The sequence below is a fragment of the Homarus americanus genome, unplaced genomic scaffold, assembly GCF_018991925.1.
Source record: "Homarus americanus isolate GMGI-L3 unplaced genomic scaffold, GMGI_Hamer_2.0 scaffold6956, whole genome shotgun sequence".
NCBI classification, from domain to species: domain Eukaryota; kingdom Metazoa; phylum Arthropoda; class Malacostraca; order Decapoda; family Nephropidae; genus Homarus; species Homarus americanus.
In genome coordinates this window covers 220,818-241,806 of record NW_024736814.1, presented here as the reverse complement: position 1 = coordinate 241,806, position 20,989 = coordinate 220,818, and positions in this window count along the sequence as shown.

Here is a 20,989-nt window from a genome sequence, read left to right as displayed (position 1 = left end):
TTATATTCATTCATTTTTAAAAGGCTGCTTCACTTTTTTATTAATTAAACTTTATTCACTACTTCTTTCCTTCCATATTTACTAATGAAACTGTATTCAATATCTACTTGTGTTAGTTTACAGAGGTTCATGTTTCAAAAGGTACAAAAGAATTAAAGTCAGTCATTTACAAATGGAACTTTATATCACTTGACTTTTAAAAGAAGTTTAAATATGAAGGAAGTAAAAGTGTTAAGTTCAGGTATTTCCTCAAATAAGTAAACTTTCCTCTCCACCTTCCATTACCCCTACCTCACCCCCTACCTCCGACTCCCCCCCCCTACCTCCGACTCCCCCCCCCTCCCTCCTTCTCCAGCACCCTACCATTACCTCCCCTCCCTCTACCTCTACCCCACCTCCAACTTCCCCTACCCCTCCTTCTCCTCCTCCTTCCTACACTCGCGTATCCCCACCATCTCTACCCCCACCACCTCTTCCCCCACCCTCCTCCTTCAGCACCCTACCACTACCTCCTCCTCCCGTATCCTGATTTCATTAATTACTCAGAGGAAGTTTTACCAGTCAGAGTCACTCGGGTGTACGTGTGTGTGTGTGTCTCTCCTCCTCGGGGCGACGGACATCAAAGGTAAGACGCTAACGTTATTACAAGACGCAACACCTTTATCAAAGAATATATATACAGTTTCGTCTCCAGGGCATTAACACTGATCACACCTGCAGATATGATGATGAAAAAGACTGAAACTGAAACTCGAATCTGAAACCGAAATATGAAACAAACTTAAAACTAAAAAATAAAAATTGAAGCTTAAAACTAAACCATGAAACCGGAACATGAAACTGAGGATTTTATTCGATGAAATGAAACATTAAAACAGCAACCTAACCTAACCTAACCTAACCTAACCTAACCTAACCTAACCTAACCTAACCTAACATTACCTAACCTAAGTAACCAAAATTACCTATGCAAACATTACCTAACCTAACCACTAGTACCGGGGCTAATTAGTAGTCAGGTGTATTAGTACTGTGGTAGCAGGTGGTCAGGCCCCAGCTGGTGGTAGTCAGCCACCTGGGGAGCTTCTCTTAGGTGATTATGTGTCTTAATGATCCACAAACACGCACAAACATACATACATACATACATACATACATACATACATACATACATATATACATACATGACAGCCACAAGAATGCACGTACACACATTCACACCCTAATATATATAATAATATATAATGGTTGCCCCTTGCGTAACGAGGATGGCTGGCCCAAGCACCACCTAGGCGTGAATTTGTTCAAGGAAGACCGGACAACTCGCCAACTGCACTGGCTAACCATTACCCTGGAATATGATCCGCAAATAGATTAACATCCAGGTCCCCAATTACTGCTGGGTAGACAGAGGCAAATGGCGTAAAGAAACTTGCCCATAGTTTCACCCTGCAAGGGGATCAAACCCTGGTCCACTCGCTTGCAGGACGAGCATGCTGACCATTACACCACAGGTCGCCCAAATATATAGAAGTATTTAAGTGGGTGAAAGGAATCAATAAAGGGGATATAGATAAAGTTCTTATAATATCCGAGCAGGATAGGGCTCGGAGCAAAGGGTTTAAGTTGGATAAGTTTAGGTTTAGGAGGGAGATAGGAAGAAACTGGTTCACAAATAGGGTGGTGGACGAGTGGAACAAGCTTAGCAACTTTGTAGTAAGTGCTGGAACGCTGGAAAGTTTCAAAAGGAGGCTGGATAGATTCATGGACGATAGAGAGTGGTAGTAACTCTCGACAGGAGCTGCCATGCACAGGTCAACCGGCCTATTGCAGACTCCTTATTTTCTTATGTTCTTATGTTCTTATATACGCCGGCACACACACACACACACACACACACACACACACACACACACACACACACACACAGGTAAAAGTATAAGTGGCAACACCTGTTCATTAGCCAGTACAAATTTATGCAAATATTACTGGCAGTACTTGAGCCACGAACAAACACTAAATTGTAAGTAAAACTCTGATAAACATCCCCCGAAAAAAATAAACAACACATAAATAATAAATAAACAACGTGGATAGAAAATAATGAAAAAACAAATACATATGAAAAAGGCTGGAATAAATATCAACAGTTCGAAAAGATTGTAAAAAAAATGTTTGAATGACGATGGTGTGAGGAGAGTGTAAACAACAACAAAATAAACAAACAATAAACAAAAACAAAATCCTAAAAGCTAACTTCTCAATTAATGTGAAAATCCAGACCTTAAATCACCTTGATGGCAACCCCTATAGTGACCTCTTAGGGGTGGGGGGTCAAAGGGGGTCAAGTAGAGATGGACAAAACTGAACAAACTTGAACAAATTTAGGAAAAAAATCTCCTAACTCCTCTTTATCGGTGAACAAAGACTGAACAAATATGAACAAATCAAAGAGTACATTAACTCTCTCCTTCCACCCCATGAACAACACACAGTGAACAAAACTGAACAAAATGAAGTAACAAAACACAATTATACAAAAAACTAAGTCATTATTGTTCCTAAATTACAGCTCCCTAATTAATAAAAAAAAACTGCCGGATATATATCACCCGAACAAGCAGGTAAACAAACAAACAGAGCAAAACAAAACAGAGCAATCACCGAGTCTCTCCCCCCCCCCCCTCCTACCCTCGGGGCTCACATCCTTGGGGTAAGCTCTTGGGAAGACACCTGGAGGAGAGAAGAAGGTGGAGGTGGGGAAGGAGGTGAAGGAGGAGGTGGGGAAGGAGGAGATGGGGAAGGAGGAGGAGGTGGGAGAGGTGGAGAAGGTGGGGAGGTGGGGGAGGTGGAAGAGGAGGTGGGAGGTGGGGAAGGAGGAGGTGGAGGAGGAAGGGGAGGTGGAGGGAGGTGGGGAGGTGAAGGAGGAGGTGGGGGAAGTGGAGGAGGTGGGGTGGGAAAGTGGAGGAGCTGGGATGTGGGGGAGGAGGAGGTGGGGGAAGGAAGAGAGGGCGTTGTACAATGAACCGAGCCAGCCAAGAGTGTATCGAACCCACGAACAACAATGAACAAATGTGAGTGAACGGTGAACAATGGCGGACCGTCGTACACTTGATGAAAGAAGTTCGTCAGTGTTTGTGTAGCTACCAGCACCGGGACCACAGAGGCGGGGGCTGTGGGGGGCTGCCTGGGTGTTCACCTGCCACCCAGCGTCGGTGTAATGCTAGACTCGGTGACTCTCAAAAGCTTCTACGTTAAATTTTCATCGCCATTGGAGGTGTGAGAACGAGGCTGGTATGGATTCACTTGAAGACTGAATCCAAGATGGCTTCGAAACACCACTAAGACTCTACCTCAACTAGATACATCCACTCAACACCATTTAAATAGGGACAAAATTACACGGACGCAAAGTAGAGTCACAGTGAAGTTTTGACGCCATCTTGGACGTTAATTCTGGGCTTGAGTCTCAGGTGAGGCGGTCAGGTCCACTCGTTTACTTCCAATTAACTTAAGTACCTTTGGGAATCTCCCGGAGTCTTTAAGTGTACTTACTCGCTGGTCACTGTCCTACCCCTGGCAAGACGGAGTGCTTAGTCTGGGAGGGGAGGGGCACCTGCCTCCACTACCTCCCTGCTGCCCCCCCTCTCTCACCCCACCCCACATTCTCTTTTACGTCACTGCACCTCGCTACATCACCGTCCACTTGGCAAAATATACCATCTAATAACAGTCTGTATAAAGCATTTGTTATTAAACATCAAAACATTCCACAAAAATTTACATTAACATAAGTGTTTTAATATTTTCTTTTTTACTTTGATTCCATAGTAAGTTTACTCTTGCAAGCTTCCTATACAGGGTTACCAAATACAGTGGTGCCACACTGCACAAACCTGACAAGTCCCTGTAAACATTATATTCCCGTTAATAAGTGATAAGAGAACGCCAGCTAGTTAAGGTAGAGTCTCAGTTCACTTTCGACTCCATTGTGATCGCTATCTTGGTGTCATAGATTAAATGATTTGGAATGATAGATCTTCACATCCCAAATGAGGTAGAAAAATCAACTTAATATTTTTTTAACAGCAACAACAACAACATCAAAGTGTGGTGTAGTCTAAGTAAGCGAATTAAATCTGTTCTCACACCTTTAATCAAAACAAAACAAAACAGACTAAAAATTTTTACTAACCTTTGAAATACGAGATGTAAACTATCCTCTCTGGACGGTGTGTTCTGGGGGCAGGGGTTTGATGCGGTACAACACAACACCTCCACGTTCCGCCGCCTTCAAAAATGAGAAAAAAAAAGTCTATTAAACACTTGTGACTGTTAAGGTTTTTGTAGACGAGGGAGTGAGTAATATCTGGGGGCCTTACTCTCTCTTGTATATCTCCACAAGTCAAGGTGTCCGTCTGTGTGTAATAATAATAATAATAATAATAATATAAACTGGTCGAGATTCACCCATACTCACCAAACCTCATCCAAATTCATCGCGACTCACAAATTCACCCAACTTCGACCAGATTCGACCAAGCCTCTGACCCAGGAAGCCAGTGGCGTGAAATTGCTCCCGCCTCTCACGCAAAGTTTTTAGTGGCTAGTCAAATGGGCCCCAGTCCTATAGTGTCTCCTCTCTCAATTTAAAATTAATCGTTTGAGTGTGTGTGTGTGTGTGTGTGTGTGTGTGTGTGTGTGTGTGTGTGTGTGTGTGTGTATCATCACTCAGCCTGGCACACCGTCAAGCAGCGTTGGGATAGACTGAAGGATAGAGATAGAGAATATAGATGGATAATTACATAGATAACTGGGTGGGTTGGTGGATGACTGGATAGACTGATGGATAGACAAATAGATAACAAACTGATAAACATATATTACAATATAGACAGAGCTACACACAGACAGAGCCCGCACTGATAGATATAAGAACACCACCATCCCATCTAGTGTTAAAATAATAAACAACTCCTGGTTTATGTACTGCACAGCCCTGTCAATGTATTCAACGCGTATCATTATGTCTAAATCAAATGTAAGTTTGTATATTTTCAGTCACCGGCTGTAACTCTATTAATAAACCGTTTATTATTATTATTATTATTATTATTATTATTATCATTATCATTTTTATTATTATTATTATTATTATTATTATTATTATTATTATCATCATTAATTATTACACAGACAGACACACACAATAAAAAACTTAGTGTCTATAGAGCCCGTGGGACTATGTAACCGGTGTCAGGGTCAGGTCAGGTATACTGATTATTTCACAGCAGGTTAATTAATAACTCGTTCTCGTTTTCCATGGAGTTTAAATCCCCCGAGGTTGTCAGTCAGGCTCCAGTGAATAAATCCTTTTAAATCATCACCTCTCGTGTTTATTCATCAGTTTTTCATACACCACTAAACACTACAGTTACTTTTGTTAATACTGTTTAAAAATATTCACTCTTAGTTATTAAAAAACACAAAAAACTAGACTTGCCTCTTGCGTAATCCGACGAGCACTGAGGCGGCTGTTTAAATTTTCAAACTTTAAATGACCGACTCCACCGACTTACCTGATTGGTCATTGTTACCTTCCTGGCTTAGTTTAAAATATTAGTCATTAAATTTTCTTCTTTATCAAGGAACGTTATTCTATTCCTATACTTAATTTAGGTAAAATAATTATTAAAATACCTTATATAAACATTGTTATGCACTAAATACAAACCCGTATAGTTTAATTATGTATTTCAAATCGATCTTTGTGTGAAGTGACATGATTTGAAAACTAAGACCCGTTAAACTGACAAACACTTCCCTCCACGACCCTCCAACCAACCAAACTTCCCTCCACGACCCTCCAACCAACCAAACTTCCCTCCACGACCCTCCAACCAACCAAACTTCCCTCCACGACCCTCCAACCAACTAAACTTCCCTCCACGACCCTCCAACCAACCAAACTTCCCTCCACGACCCTCCTACTACACATACCAAGAAACAGTTACTAATTATGGTTAGGTTAGGTTTGCTGTTTTTAAAAATTACGTAGGTCAGGTCAGGTCAGGTCAGGTTGTTTTTAAAAAGTACGAATGTCTTGTTACAGGTATACAGTTGTTAATGTGGTTATGGGTTCCCGGCTGAATAGACCACCAGGCTATTCAACCAGTGACGGCTTAATACCCACAAAGCAAAAACACAGTGATTGCATTTTCGTCATCCAGGGCTCAATATCTGATTCCTCTGACCGTGACCTTTGACCTTAGAGACTCGGGGAAGGATAGCATGGCTAGTAGAGGTCACTACACTCCCCCTTCCCTCCCATCTATCCCCCCTCCCCTCCCCTACCCTTCCCCCTTGACCATACAGTCTAAACTTTCGGGGACCGCCATTCATTACAGACAGACAGACAGACAGACAGAGACACAGACACTCACACACACACGACTGAATTCTATATCTAGGTTCCTATATCCAGTTTGAGTAATTGATTTTCTTGGCTCTCTTTCCTTCCTCCCTCTTTCCTTCGATTTCGTTTCTCCTGCCTTTTTTATTTTTCGATATAATTTCCTCTCTTCCTCCTTGTTTCTTCTCGCCATCCTTCCTTCCTTTATTACCCCTCCTCTCACTATCTCTCTTCCGTATTCATTCCTTTTCATCTTCTTCCCGTCATTTTGTCTCCCTGAGTAGCTTTTCCTTTCCCCTCTTCCTTCATTCCTTCTCCCTCCACCTTCCCCTTCCTTAATCCCCTCTTCCTTACCTCAATCTCTTTTGCTCCGTCACTTTCTCACCCCCCCACTTTCCCCACTCCTTTCTTCTCCACCTCCTCTCCTCCACCATTCCTTCTTCACCCCCTCTTCTTGCTTCTCCTCCATTCCTTCTTCACCCCCTCTTCTTGCTTCTCCTCCCAGGTATCCTTGAGTTAGTTGCAGCCTCTTGCAGGTGGCCAGCATGACTCACACACACACACTCCCACGCTCCGCCTACCTGAGTGCCCTCTCATTAAAACGCTTCTTACCTGTCTTGTTTAATATAGTGTTGATGTTCTTTTGTTTTACTCATTATAAAAATTTGTCTCTTATTTATATGTTTATTTTTTTTGTGGAAGACGTGAGTGAGTATAAACAGCGGACTCTTCTATAAGTAATGTCTATGAAAAAACTGATACACTCTATAAATACAACTATATTCAGCTATCGTTTTCATTCACTATATCCTGTTATGTATATTTTTTTATCTAATTCATTCATTGATACATAGGGTACGTGTATATGAATATGTATAGGAAGGTGTGTGTGTGTGTGTGTGTGTGTGTGTGTGTGTGTGTGTGTGTGTGTGTGTGTGTGTGTGTGTGTGTGTGTGTGTGTATTACAGATAAGGGTCAAACACACAGACAACATCTTACTGTATCTTGAAGCTATAACAGTGCGATTCATACTCTTAGGACGTAGGGTTAGGTTAGGTTAGGTTAGATTCCGATCCTATTGAGAGATTCGAATCCCTTATATTTGTCTGACTTAAAAGTGATTACCTGGGGGGGCTAATTGTTGCACTACCTGGAGCTGCTGAGGTAAGGTCAAGTCACAGGTGTTAGACTAAAGTAACTCAGCATCACCTGTTTAGTCCTTCACCGCCTGACTGTAGCTGGAGTCCTCGTGGGGGGGGGGGAGGGATGAATCGAGGTTCTCTGCTGGACACTAAATCTATTGAAGGTGTTGTTGGAGCGTTATGTTGTTTTGTGTTGTATTGTGTTGCGTTGTTGTGTTGGTGTTGTGTTATAGTGTTGTGTTGTAGTGTTGTGTTGCGTTGTGTTATAGTGTTGTGTTGCAGTGTTGTGTTGCGTTGTGTTGTGTTGCGTTGTGTTGTAATGTGTTGTTGTGTTGTAGTGTTGTGTTGTAGTGTTTATTGTCCAGAGAGGCCATATCAGCCCACTACTGCCTCTACACAGAAACACTAATACTCGGTGAGGATTAGGGAGGGGTCGAGGCATGAGGAGGAGGGGGGAGGAGGGTCGAGGCATGAGAGGAGGGGGAGGGGGGTCGAGTAGAGGATGAAGGGAAGAAGGTAGTCCCAGGAGTATGGTGCTCTAAGGCCGGGTGGGTCTGATGGTGGTCCCGCGGGCGTTGTTGAGACCACATTTCTCCCTGATGGGGCCATACCCACTGGATTGCTTGTGAAGCCTCTGAGGGCGCTAGTGTGGAAGATGGCGCAGCGACACACACACGAGAGAGAGAGAGAGAGAGAGAGAGAGAGAGAGAGAGAGAGAGAGAGAGAGAGAGAGAGAGAGAGAGAGAGAGAGAGAGAGCATTACATGACACAATAACCAAAGCAGGTAACATGTCCCACCGTCTTAAATAATAAATTTGGCCATAACTCACTCACCACACCATCCATCACTCTGGTGTTGACGCCTCCACAACACACACACACACAGTCGATATCAACCTGTGTGTGTGTGTGTGTGTGTGTGTGTGTGTGTGTGTGTGTGTGTGTGTGTGAATTACAGGTATCTAGAAGCAATTTCCAACCAGAAGACAACAATTTCTACGTAACAGCCATCTGAGAATCCATCTTTGTGTCGTAAGTTAAACAAGACAGTCACACACACATTCTAGTTACGTGAACCAAAACACCAAATTAACTTGAGAACTTATGAGAATCCGTCACCTGGGCTGGGAAACCTTCAACGATATTACGGAAAAAACTCACAAAATACAGTTCATCTTAAGGAGTGATATTGAGCGTCCCAGCCCACACTCCTGAGGCAATAAGAGACGTAACCCACTCAACCATCTGTGTCAAGAGCGAATATACGAATCTACGTCAGCTGTGATTGTCTGAATGTTATTGAGACACTGAGTACGTATTGTGTGTTACTGAGAAGATGGAGAATATACAAGTCGTTGGCATATAACCAATTAGTATAACTATCGTCTACATATATAATTATTATGCTTATTATTATCATTATTGTTGTCAACTTCGCTAGTTTGATTTGTGTCACATCGTCGTCATAGCAACAGTAAACACAACACGTCAACACACCACAATTGCATCACTCAATAACAGCACATCAGTCTTCACTCTTATCGATGAAGCTTGTTGCAGGGTCGGGACCATTGCAACACCACAGCGCTGCAACAAACACTGAACCTTGACACCGCGTTGAGGAATTATTTTATACATTTTGTTGCATTACGTAATTAAGGTCTCAAGAGGTTAAAAAAATACATTAATGCTTTACATGTTTTGAGGGAATATGATGTGTTAACAAGGCCACGTTCCTACACCTGTCTGCAGATACCACACAGGTAACATTAATTAGTGTGTTAACAAGAGGATTTACCTGACAACAACAATAATAATAATAATAACAAATAAAGATAATAATAAAAATAAATTTAATAGCTAGTGAATTGATCATTAATACTGTCAATTCTACGATTATTATTATTATTATTATTATTATTATTATTATTATTATTATTATTATTATTATTATTATTATTATTACAAACACTCAGATATAATAACACAGTCTGTCCTGAACCTATGGCGTCCACACACCATTAGTAAGAGAACTTAATTAATTTGTTGAAGTGGCCTTGTGTGTGTGAGAGAGAGAGAGAGAGAGAGAGAGAGAGAGAGAGAGAGAGAGAGAGAGAGAGAGAGAGAGAGAGAGAGAGAGAGAGAGCTGATAACTATTTTAGATAAAAGAAAAAGTATAAGTGTTTTGTTTTTCTGGAAGTTTACGCGGAAATGTTCAGGGTATTATGAGGCTGCCAACACCACCTGCCTTTTCTCCACCACTACTATCACCACTACCACCACCACCACTCACCACCCATCACCACCACTCTACCACCACCCATCACCATCACCACCACTCAGGCAGGAAGGATCACCAACACGCCTGTCAGATCCGCCACTGAGATAACCACCCTGGCTCCCTATACGATCACTGCTAATAACTGGCCTTCAACCACTGGTCTCTGTCTTCCGGAAATGGTGTGGGGGTTGTGGGGGTGTGTGGGGAGGTTGTGGGGTGTGGGGGAGGGTGTTTGGGAGGTTGTGGAGGTGTGTGGGGAGTGTGTGGGGGAGGCTGTTGGGGAGGCTGTGGGGTGTGGGGAGGTAGGGGTGTGGGGGTGTGGGGGGGTGTGGGGAGGTTGTGGGGGTGTGTGGGGGAGGTTGTGGGGGTGTTTGGGAGGTTGTGGGGGAGGTTGTGGGGGTGTGTGGGGAGGTTGTTGGGTGATACATTAGGTAAAGTATAACCACCTGATATAATACAATCAGCTGGACATAATTACTCAGGTGGCAACATGTCATATCATCTGGCGTAAGTACACCAGCTGGCAATAATTAACACCATCTGGAATAAACTAACCAGTTGGGTCCAGTAACCACCTAGCATCAGGTAGCACCAGCTGTACCTAACTAAACAACACCTGGTGGAGGAGGATGGTCTCAGGTGTGCTCGTAAATTAACCAGTTGTTTACGCCAAGCGATCAACAGGTGAGATACCAGGTACGGACCAGACACAGGTGGCTTAACTAGTTCTAACGCAGCAGGAGCCGAGTTTATAATGAGGTTTACTTATTCATTAACAGGTTTAATGAGCGAATTATCCTGGTCCACTAGTAATGGTTAACCCGAGTACCAGTAACGAGTACATAATATAGACGACAAAATTACCCTACTTGTTTAAGCTGAACTAATGTAAATCATGTGGTAACAATGTATAAATAACCGAAGGAGGTGAGACAAGGTCATACTAGGGTCAAGAATATGTTATTAAACTAGTTTCCCCCCAAAAAATTCAGTATTGTGCTTAATGACGTTAGTTATGTGAGATTAAACTACTGTACCACTACTATGAACATAACGCATAATGAGAGTTTCAATAGCACTTAATTTAAAGAAGTTAGTATTGAAACTAGTCGCGAGGTTACATAGTCAAATTATTTACTGTTGATTTTAGTCAGGAGTAATAGTTAACAGTGTTATGCTTGACGGTAATGAAATACCTAAATCTGAAACAGTTTAAAACTACCGAGTAACTTTAAAGCTTTGTGTATAAGTGTCAATCCTACAGTACTACAGCATGCCAAGGTAAACTACTTTTGATAAGGAAATGAAACAGCAAACTTTTTTATTTATTTTCTTTCTAGAATACTGTAAGACTTTAATTAAATCAATATATTCTAAACTGTTGTACCTCTTCACCTGTATTCGTGAAGATTATTCAGATTGTAACAGGATGTCAAGGAAATTGTTTTTTGAAATTAATTTGTGTATTTGTGTAAGTACTTGTAATAGTTTAGAAAATAACTTACATTTAATTGTCTATTTGTAAAAATCACTTGAAATACACCCTTTCCTGTGTAGAGCGAACTTATGCAAAGCAAACCCGTGTAGAGTGAATCCGTGCAAAGCAAACACGTGCAGAATGAATCCGTGCAAAGCAAACCCGTGCAGAATGAATCCGTGCAAAGCAAAGCCGTGTAGAGTGAATCCGTACAGAATGAATCCGTGCAAAGCAAACCCGTGCAGAATGAATCCGTGCAAAGCAAACCCGTGTAGAGTGAATCCGTACAGAATGAATCCGTGCAAAGCAAACCCGTGCAGAATGAATCCGTGCAAAGCAAACCCGTGCAAAGCAAACCCGTGCAGAGTGCATCCGTGCAGAGCGAACCCATATAATGCAAACAGGTGAAGAGCAAACCCGAGTAAAGAGAGTCCGTGCAGAGCGAATCCCAATGCATATTTCTAAACAGCTGTTCATAATTAAACTCAATTATTAATAATATCTAAAAACATCTTTAAAATAATACCAACGAAGTTGTTGTTAGAGGTGAGGCAGGTGAGGCGGTCCAGTCACTTCTCGTGGTGGTGTAAAAGTTATGGCGGAAGACGAATGAACACTTGAGAAAAACTTTACTACCAAATTATTATTACTGTTTTGTGATGGGGTGACGACATTATAGAAGCCCTGAACGAATGGGCCCCGAGTCCTCGTAGGCCCCACCCTAACCAAAGAGACTGGGTGGAGTCCTAACAGGCCCTCAATCCTCACCTAACATAGTCAAGTCATTAGGATTTGGTCAGTCCTAATAGGCCCCAACTTAATATAACCATACCATTTGCATTCGGCCCCAATCGTGGGAGGCCCCAAACCAACTTGGCCAAACCATTAGGACCGAGACCTCCTCTTGATAAGCTTGTACTATTGGACCAGAATTCTAATGGTTAGTTTAGACTGTGGCCCATTAGCACTGGCGGTCATTTATTCTGTAGCCAATGATAATGTTTCATGAGGACGCTGCACTATACTACAATGACTACAGTGTATATGAACTTACACTCTATACCTGAAGTGTCTCTCTATTAAGCGTTAGACAAGTCAATATATTGTCTTCTAAACTATACTAGCGCTGAGTGTACATAATAAAGCTTAAGTCAATATATATTCAGTTAAACTAGTCTCCAAACACCGTGCTTACCTGAACTAAACCACCAATTTTCTACCGGGGAATAAACAAGATTAATGTTACACGAGCTGGTTGTTTTATCAAGTACCTGAACATTTGTACCGCGTTAACAAGCTCGCCCAGCCCCCCTCCGAGAAGACAGTGTGAGTGTATTGTCTGAGAAGGTCCCACGGGAGGGGGGGGTGAAAGGGAAGGGGGGATAAGAGGGAAGGGGGGATAAGGGGGAAGGAAGGGGGGATAAGGGGGAAGGGGGGATAAGGGGGAAGGAAGGGGGGGTAATTGTCACTATTAGACACGGGATTCTGCGCAAAATTACGTGAGTTATGTGCAAAATATCTCATAAAAACTACATAAGATATTGCGAAATTCCTCACAAAACCAATATTACAGCTGATGAATCATACCTTTGTGTGTGTGTCAAGGTACAGTAGTATGACCTCGCTACTACGGAAGGGATTACTGGAGTCTCAACGATTCCTACACAGTTACATCTCTTAGTCGCTGGAGCTAAGAAGACTTATCTAGTTACGAGTCGAGTCATAGTTCAGTTTCGCCCACATTTCCGTACATCTTTTCGCGTTGGAATTAAAGCTAAGAAGACTTATCTAGTTACGAGTCGAGTCATAGTTCAGTTTCGCCTTCATTTCCGTCGCCATCTTTTTCGTTGGAATTAAAGTGATACAGTCGGACACGTTCTCACCTCACCAGTCACAAGAGAACGGTGACGAAGGAGCCTCTGAGCATGGAGGAGGAGTGTGATTTAGTGAGGGTTAAGTTAGGTTAGGTTAGGTTAGGTTAGGTTAGGTTAGGTTAGGTTAGGTTAGGTTAGGTTAGGTTAGGTTAGGTTAGGTTAGGTTAGGTTAGGTGTGTAGTGCTGAAGAAGGCAGTAAGGAGCTTGAATTTGTCTGTGTTTGTTTTGATGGTGTTCCCTGCCACGCCCTTCCTTGTTGTTCTTGTTGCTACTGCTTCCTGTTGTTATTGTTACTGGTGTTGTTACTGCTACTGTATTTTTAGTTGGTTGTGTTACTTCTACTTGTTGTTGTTGCTTCCTGCTGTTGTTGTTACCCCCTTCCTGCTAGTACTACTATTAATCCCGCTAGTCTCTTACGTCCCCGACCTAAACTACTACTACTGTTTCTGCTGCCACAACCGGTGCTGCTGATGCGTCGTGTAGTGGCAGAGGGGGTGATGACACAAGGCGTGGTAGAATAGACGTGCTGACAGAGGCATATGGACAGCAGGTGAATGATGGCACAGGGCGTGGTGGCATAAGGCATGATGGCACAAAGCATGGTGGCACAAAGTATACTGGCACAAGGCTGGCACAAGGCATGGTGGCATAGGGCATGGTGGCACAAGGAATGGTGGCACAAGGCATGGTGGCATAGAACATGCTGGCATAGGGCGTGGTGGCACAAGGCGTGGTACAGGAGGTGGGCAAACAAGGGCATCAGGGGGTATCAAATTACCACCTGTTTTTACCTGGCCGCCTCTAATTATATTGTGTATAGCTCAGGTGTGATCGTCGATGATGGTGGTAAGCACATCGTCAGGTGTGTGTGTGTGTGTGTGTGTGTGTGTGTGTGTGTGTGTGTGTGTGTGTGTGTGTGTGTGTGTGTGTGTGACTGGTTCCTCAGACTCACTCTACACGCAATATACACATCATCACCGACCGTAACTTTATTCTCAAGGGAAACACCAAGACGATCCTTCTTCACCAATTGGACGTCTTCAATCAAGTTGCTGAAATGTTGAAAGGTCTCCTGTACGATGTGTTGACACGGGAAATTCTTGAACCACGATAAAAAAAATGGAAAAAACACATTACAGGTATGAAGTTATTTATTTATTTATTTATTTATTTTAAAACACTATGGTGGTTGTACTGTACCTCTGTCTGTCTCTGTATCACTATTGAGGATTAAAACGGATTAGTGCATTGAGTTCCTAGGATTTCAATCTCCCCGAGTACAATAAATTAACCCAGTGAGTGATATATCTTAACACTTGAGTACGATGACTTAACCCCTTGAGTACGATGGCTTAACCCCTTCAGTAGGATGGTCAAACCCCTTGGGTATGATGACATAACCCCTTGAGTACGATGACTTATCCCTTTGAATTTGATGACTAAACCCCTTAAGTATGATGACTTAACCCCTCGAGTACAATGACTTACCCCTCAAGTACGATGAATTAACCCCCTTGAGTACAACAACTTAATTTCCTGAGTACATTATCTTAACCCTTTAAATGCGATAACCTCGTCTCCCAAGTAAGATCGCATTGTACTCAGGGAATTACGTCATCGCACTCAAGAAGAAGAACAACAAGAACAACAAAGAAAAGAAGCAGAACAACACCAACAAGACACCACACTTCAACACACTATACTCTCAACACTTTATGAACACTATACCCGTCGTGTATCTCACCAAGATAATGTTCTTGTATATAACTCTCGCTCACTATCTTGTAGGAGAGAGAGAGAGAGAGAGAGAGAGAGAGGAGGAGGAGGAGAGAGAGAGAGAGAGAGAGAGAGAGAGAGAGAGAGAGCAGGTTCTTCAGTAGCCAGGTAGGTAGTGATCAGAAATTGGCCTCACAGGTAAATGAAATTAGCAACAGTGATGACTCAAAGGCCACTCACCTGATCCATACCTCCCTATCCGGAACACATAAGGCCAGGTAACAGGTACTTGAGGGCAGGTAACGGGTACTAGAGGGTAGGTAACAGGTACTTGAGGGCAGGTAACAGGTGCTAGAGGGCAGGTAACAGGTACTCGAGGGCAGGTAACAGGTACTAGAGGGCAGGTAACAGGTGCTAGAGGGCAGGTAACAGGTACTCGAGGGCAGGTAACAGGTACTCGAGGGCAGGTAACAGGTACTTGAGGGCAGGTAACAGGTACTCGGGGACCCGTATGTATAATTTAATCCTAAGTGGAATTGTGAGAATGTACCTAACTGGTTAACTTAAGGCAAAGAAAAGAAAATCGTCCCCAAATGGTCTGGGAATTACAGTGACTCTAACTTACTTACACACAGAATTAAAATAAGTATATAGTTTCTTTTTAATACGCTAACTTTTGCCCCGTAAATTGTCTTAAATATATGTAGTTAAGGTAGAGTATCAGTGTGGTAAGTTAATGCAATTTTGAACATTTTGAGTGTGTTGTAGCCCAAGTCAATCAGCTGGATACAGTCTCAGTTTCTCGAGTCTTCACTTCGTCTCGGGAGGAAGGTGTGTCGGAGGGGCTGCTGAGTCGGGTCTCTCACCTCCCTCCCCCCCGCTTGGTCGCTCTAAACAGGGAAACATGAACGTAATGGTTATGCCTGGTATATACACGGTAGTGGTATATAGATAGTTGTCTGTCTGTCTGTCTCTTCTTCTTTACAGCCTCCTCCTCCTCCTCTTCTTCTCTCTCTCTCACCTTTCCCCCTCTCTCTTCTACCCCCTTGCCTCCCTCCCTATCGACTGGTAAAACACTCACTGGATTATCACCTTGTCTTAAGCCATCACACTCAACCCTCCCGGCTCCTGGAAATTTGAGTTGGTCCCTATAAACAACTGAGCCACCATAACCCACATCCTTCACAACCCTTAAATAGTCTTTGTCTTAATGCAATACAAACTAAGACTCTCACCAGGTTGGCACTTAAAAAGACCTAAGCTATTGAAGCAACAACAACAACAACAACAACAACAACAACAACATATCAAGGAGTTATAGCCTCGCTCATAGACACCTGCTGAGGTTAACAGGTAGTGTGTGTGTGTGTGTGTGTGTGTGTGTGTGTGTGTGTGTGTGTGTGTGTGTGTGTGTGTGTGTGTGTGTGTGTGTGTGTGGTGGGGGGGCAACTTTCTCAACTTGCCTTTCCTTCTCTCTTTTTTCTCGTCTTCCTTCATATTCTTCTCTATCCATTCTCTTCTCCATTGTTTTCACCTCTCTTCCTCTTTCTTCTTATCCATTCATTCTCTTCCCCTTTGTTCTTCTCTTTCATCTTTCCCTTCGATCTTCTGTTACCCATCTTCGTCCTTTTCCATTTTCTCTTCTACCTACATTCCTCTTCCCTTTTTTCTACTTCCTCTTCCACTATCCCTTACCTCTTCTTCTCCCTCCCAACATTATATCTTCCATCCCTACCCTCTTCCCTTAACCCTCCCCTTCTCCCTACTTCCTTCCTTTTCCTCTCCCCTCAACCTTCCCCTCTCCCTCCTCCACCACTCCTCCTTCATCCCCTCCTACAGGTGAAACATCTCCGGGTACCACCAGGTGTGTTGACAGCCTCCCTGAGCACCTGAAGATACGACCTGCCATCATCTTAACGACCCAACTACCCTCCCCAGGACCACTAAGCATCCTGGTTAAAAGTAGTTATGGTGACTGATCGTATGGGGCCTCTGTATCTTCTTTTGGGCCCTGAATCCTAGTGGGTAATAGGGGCCCCAATCTAAATCCTAGCATGTAAAAAGGGCCCCAATCTAAATCCTAGCATGTAATAAGGGCCCCAATCTAAATCCTAGCATGTAATAAGGGCATGTAATAAGGGCCCAATCTAAATCCTAGCATGTAATAAGGGCCCAATCTAAATCCTAGCATGTAATAAGGGCCCAATCTAAATCCTAGCATGTAATAAGGGCCCCAAACTAAATCCTAGCATGTAATAAGGGCCCCAATCTAAATCCTAGCATGTAATAAGGGCCCAATCTAAATCCTAGCATGTAATAAGGGACCCAATCTTGAGTAGAGCCACCTCTCATGGGTTTCAATGTTCAAAGAGCCCCAGTTCTCTAAAGAGCTCTATTCCCAATGGGCTTATTCCAAGGTGCTTCCAATCGTAATAGACCCCTAATTCATAAGGGACTGGGGCTCGTTTGACCAGGGCGGACCAACAAGAGGAAGGGTAGTCCATGCAGAGCTGGTGGTAGTGTGCTGTGAATAACAATCACTGACGTCACTGTAATCAAGGTGTTAAGTCATCGTACACAAAGGCTTAAGTTATCGTACACACACAGGATTAACTCATCGTACTCAAGGGATTAAGAAGTTGTCGTACTCAAGGGATTAAGAAGTTGTCGTACTCAAGGGATTAAGCTATCGTACTCAAGGGATTAAGCTATCGTACTCAAGGGATAAGTTATTGTACTCAGGTGATTCGGTCATCGTAGAGACAAAGGATTAGCGCTCCTCTAAAACCCAATTTACCTGTTCCATCAGTGAGTTAAAGAGGACACATCCGGCTATGGTCCAGGTAACTAACAGGTAACTTCACCTAATAGGCTAAATCAGTCGACCCCTATTAAGCTCGAGTCAGGAAATTGGACCAGATTGTTAGAGGGTGATGATTAAGTAATACCGGGAAATTACCTTACATACCTGTTTGGTCATTACAGGTAACAAAACAAACAAACAAACATTGAGGGTCGTAAGAGAAGATGTAAACAAAATGTCCACACCTGTAGGATCTTAACAGGTAATATATTAATTGCCCACACCTGGCTATAACAATAAACAAACACAGGTAAAACAAAATAAGGACTTACTGTTTGTTTGTTTGTGTGTGTGTGTGTGTGTGTGTGTGTGTATGTGTGTGTGTGTGTGTGTGTGTGTGTGAAATTAACATGAGATAATAGATGGTACCATCCACCAAGAGGGTAAAGGGCACACACACACAAAAAACATTCATACACACTCTAAAGAAATTGAGAAGCCCAATTTACATACATACATACATACATACATACATACATACATACATACATACATACATACATAAAATACACACGTATACATGTACTCCATTATTTACATAAATATATATACCTCATTATTTCTCGGCCTTGAAGACGCACTCAACTCACTCCCTCCTTCCTTCCTTCCCTTACCTGGGCACCCCTCCCTCCCTTCTTCACCTTGACGCCCCTCCTGCCCCCCTTCCTTCACCTGGACGCCCTCCCTCACCTGGACGCTCCTCCTCATAAACACACTAATGGAGCATCAGTATCGCTTCAGGTGCGGCGGGAGGTCGAGAGGGAATTAAATTTTGTAAGTGTTCACCTCGACTTACGATGTGTAATTTGCGGCTATCAGACAGGTGCGTCCAATTGGCAGGTGAGACGCGCTATTAGGAAGGGGATAAAACTGTGTGTGTGTGTGTGTGTGTGTGTGTGTGTGTGTGTGTGTGTGTGTGTGTGTGTGTGTGTGTGTCGTACTCACGGGATAGTCATCGTACTCAAAAGGCAAAATCAGTCATGGCTCTCAAGATGATAAGACCACTTCCTATAGGCATGACATCAGATCCATTAAGAGCCATGGACGTGACACAACCAAGACAGACAGATCAGACAGACAGACAGATCAGACAGGCAGACAGACAGACATCAGCCACATCCTCACGATAAGAAAGTAATCCACTGTGTCTTCTAGTGAACTTTTTTTCCTATCGTGAATATAAAACTTAATTAAAGGCTATAGAGGGTAACTAGTGTCTAGAATTTCAAGATGAATTAGTGTTGAAGAATGAATGGCGAGATGAAATTAATTAAAATAGACTAATGTATAATATATATCATCATTTTAATAATTGTGTAAATATGAGTAAGAGATTATGATAATTAAATATATTTGAGTTTAATTTTCTATATGGACTAAAAAAATACAAAAAAGATTTAACTAGTAATACTATAATAATAATAATAATAATAATAATAATAATAATAATAATAATAATAATAATAATAAAACACACAGTTCTCTCTTAAAGATACTCATAAACCACAGGACGCAATGACCCAATAAACCAATAAAAGAAAGAACAATATACCAAAGTCAGTTTTATTGTCACCTTGAGAGATTACCGGAGCAGTTAAAACACGACGCTGGAGTTTTAACCTTGTAAGGGACGTGGTTTAAAGACGGTGTACTGACCCTTTGGGGGGATGATAAATTAAACTCTTGATAGATTACCACCCAAATAAAATACAACAACAACAACAACCCAAAACCCTGATCTTGCAAAGTACTGATGACTTTAACAACCTTTCTCCCTTAACAACCCCCCCTTCCCCCTCACCCCCCAAAACCTCCCCACCCTTACCCCCCCAAAAAAAAACCCATCTCCCACCCTCCTTACCCCTTAAAACACAACCCCTCTCTCCCTGACCTGCCAAAGAACCAATCAAATACTGTAAGATGAAGCAACGTGATCACAACAAACTACTCGCTGGTGCAGAAGAAGATAGATTTTAATGCCTCGTTAGGGTGTAAAGCTCTGGGGTTGATGCTGAAAGAGGAGCCATAAATTATATTGTTTCTTTTTGTATTGGTAGGGAAAAAAAGTCGCCTCTAACCCACCAAGTAACCTAAAGGCGGTCTCCAAGGTAGCTTTCTTAACTCTCCTGGGCTCTGATTTGAACCTAACTTAACTTAACCTAAACTAACCTAACCTAACCTAAAGGCTGTCTCCAAGGTAGCTCTCTTAACTCTCCTGGGCTCTGATTTGAACCTAACTTAACTTAACCTAAACTAACCTAACCTAACCTAAAGGCGGTCTCCAAGGTAGCTTTCTTAACTCTCCTGGGCTCTGATTTGAACCTAACTTAACTTAACCTAAACTAAACTAACCTAACCTAAAGGCTGTCTCCAAGGTGCGCTCTCTTAACTCTCCTGGGCTCTGATTTGAACCTAACCTAACCTAACCTAACCTAATCTAAACTCACCTAACCTCTGAGAATATATCTTTTATGTCGTAAGTTAATTAAGGAGGAGGAGGAGGAGGAGGACATCTAACTTAAGACAACGTAAGAATCTTTATTATTTGTCGTAACTTAAGATTATTTTTTAACTTACGATCCATTAACCTAAGTCGACTAGATGCATTTTCATACGTTACGAACTTTTAGGAAAACCAAAGATATTTTTAATGATTCTCTCAGCCAATTTTGCCAGGCTGCTGATAAGTAAGTTCTTATAAGTAGACTTTAATAAGTGTTGACGAGATAACTTGTCAACTCCGCCCGCGTGATGAGATAAGTAAGACACTTTTCACGCGACTAACTTTTGTTTAAGTGATAATGAAATCATGCGTCACCTTGCTTCAGAGAGGAAGTAAGTAAGTATGTAAGTAAGTAAGTAAGTAAGTAAGTTTAAGTGGTGTGAAAGACTAATTACTTCACAGCATATTGGAATAATCCAGTTCATTAAGTTTAAGTTCTTAAGTGGTAATCAGCCAGTTCCTATAAGTAAGTTCTATAAGTGGTAGTGAAGGACCCACCACTTTACTACGTATTTGATGTTATAAGTCAGTTTTGTAAGTAAGTGGCCTTTGTAAGTAAGTGGCCTTTGTAAGTAAGTGGCCTTTGTAAGTAAGTGGCCTTTGTAAGTGATAATGGAAGGGTCGTCATCATCTCCGCTGTGTACTTAAGGGAATGAGCAAGTGTTTTTAAGTCAATTTATGTGTGGTAGTTAATGGGAGGACACTGGTAGTTAAGGAGGAG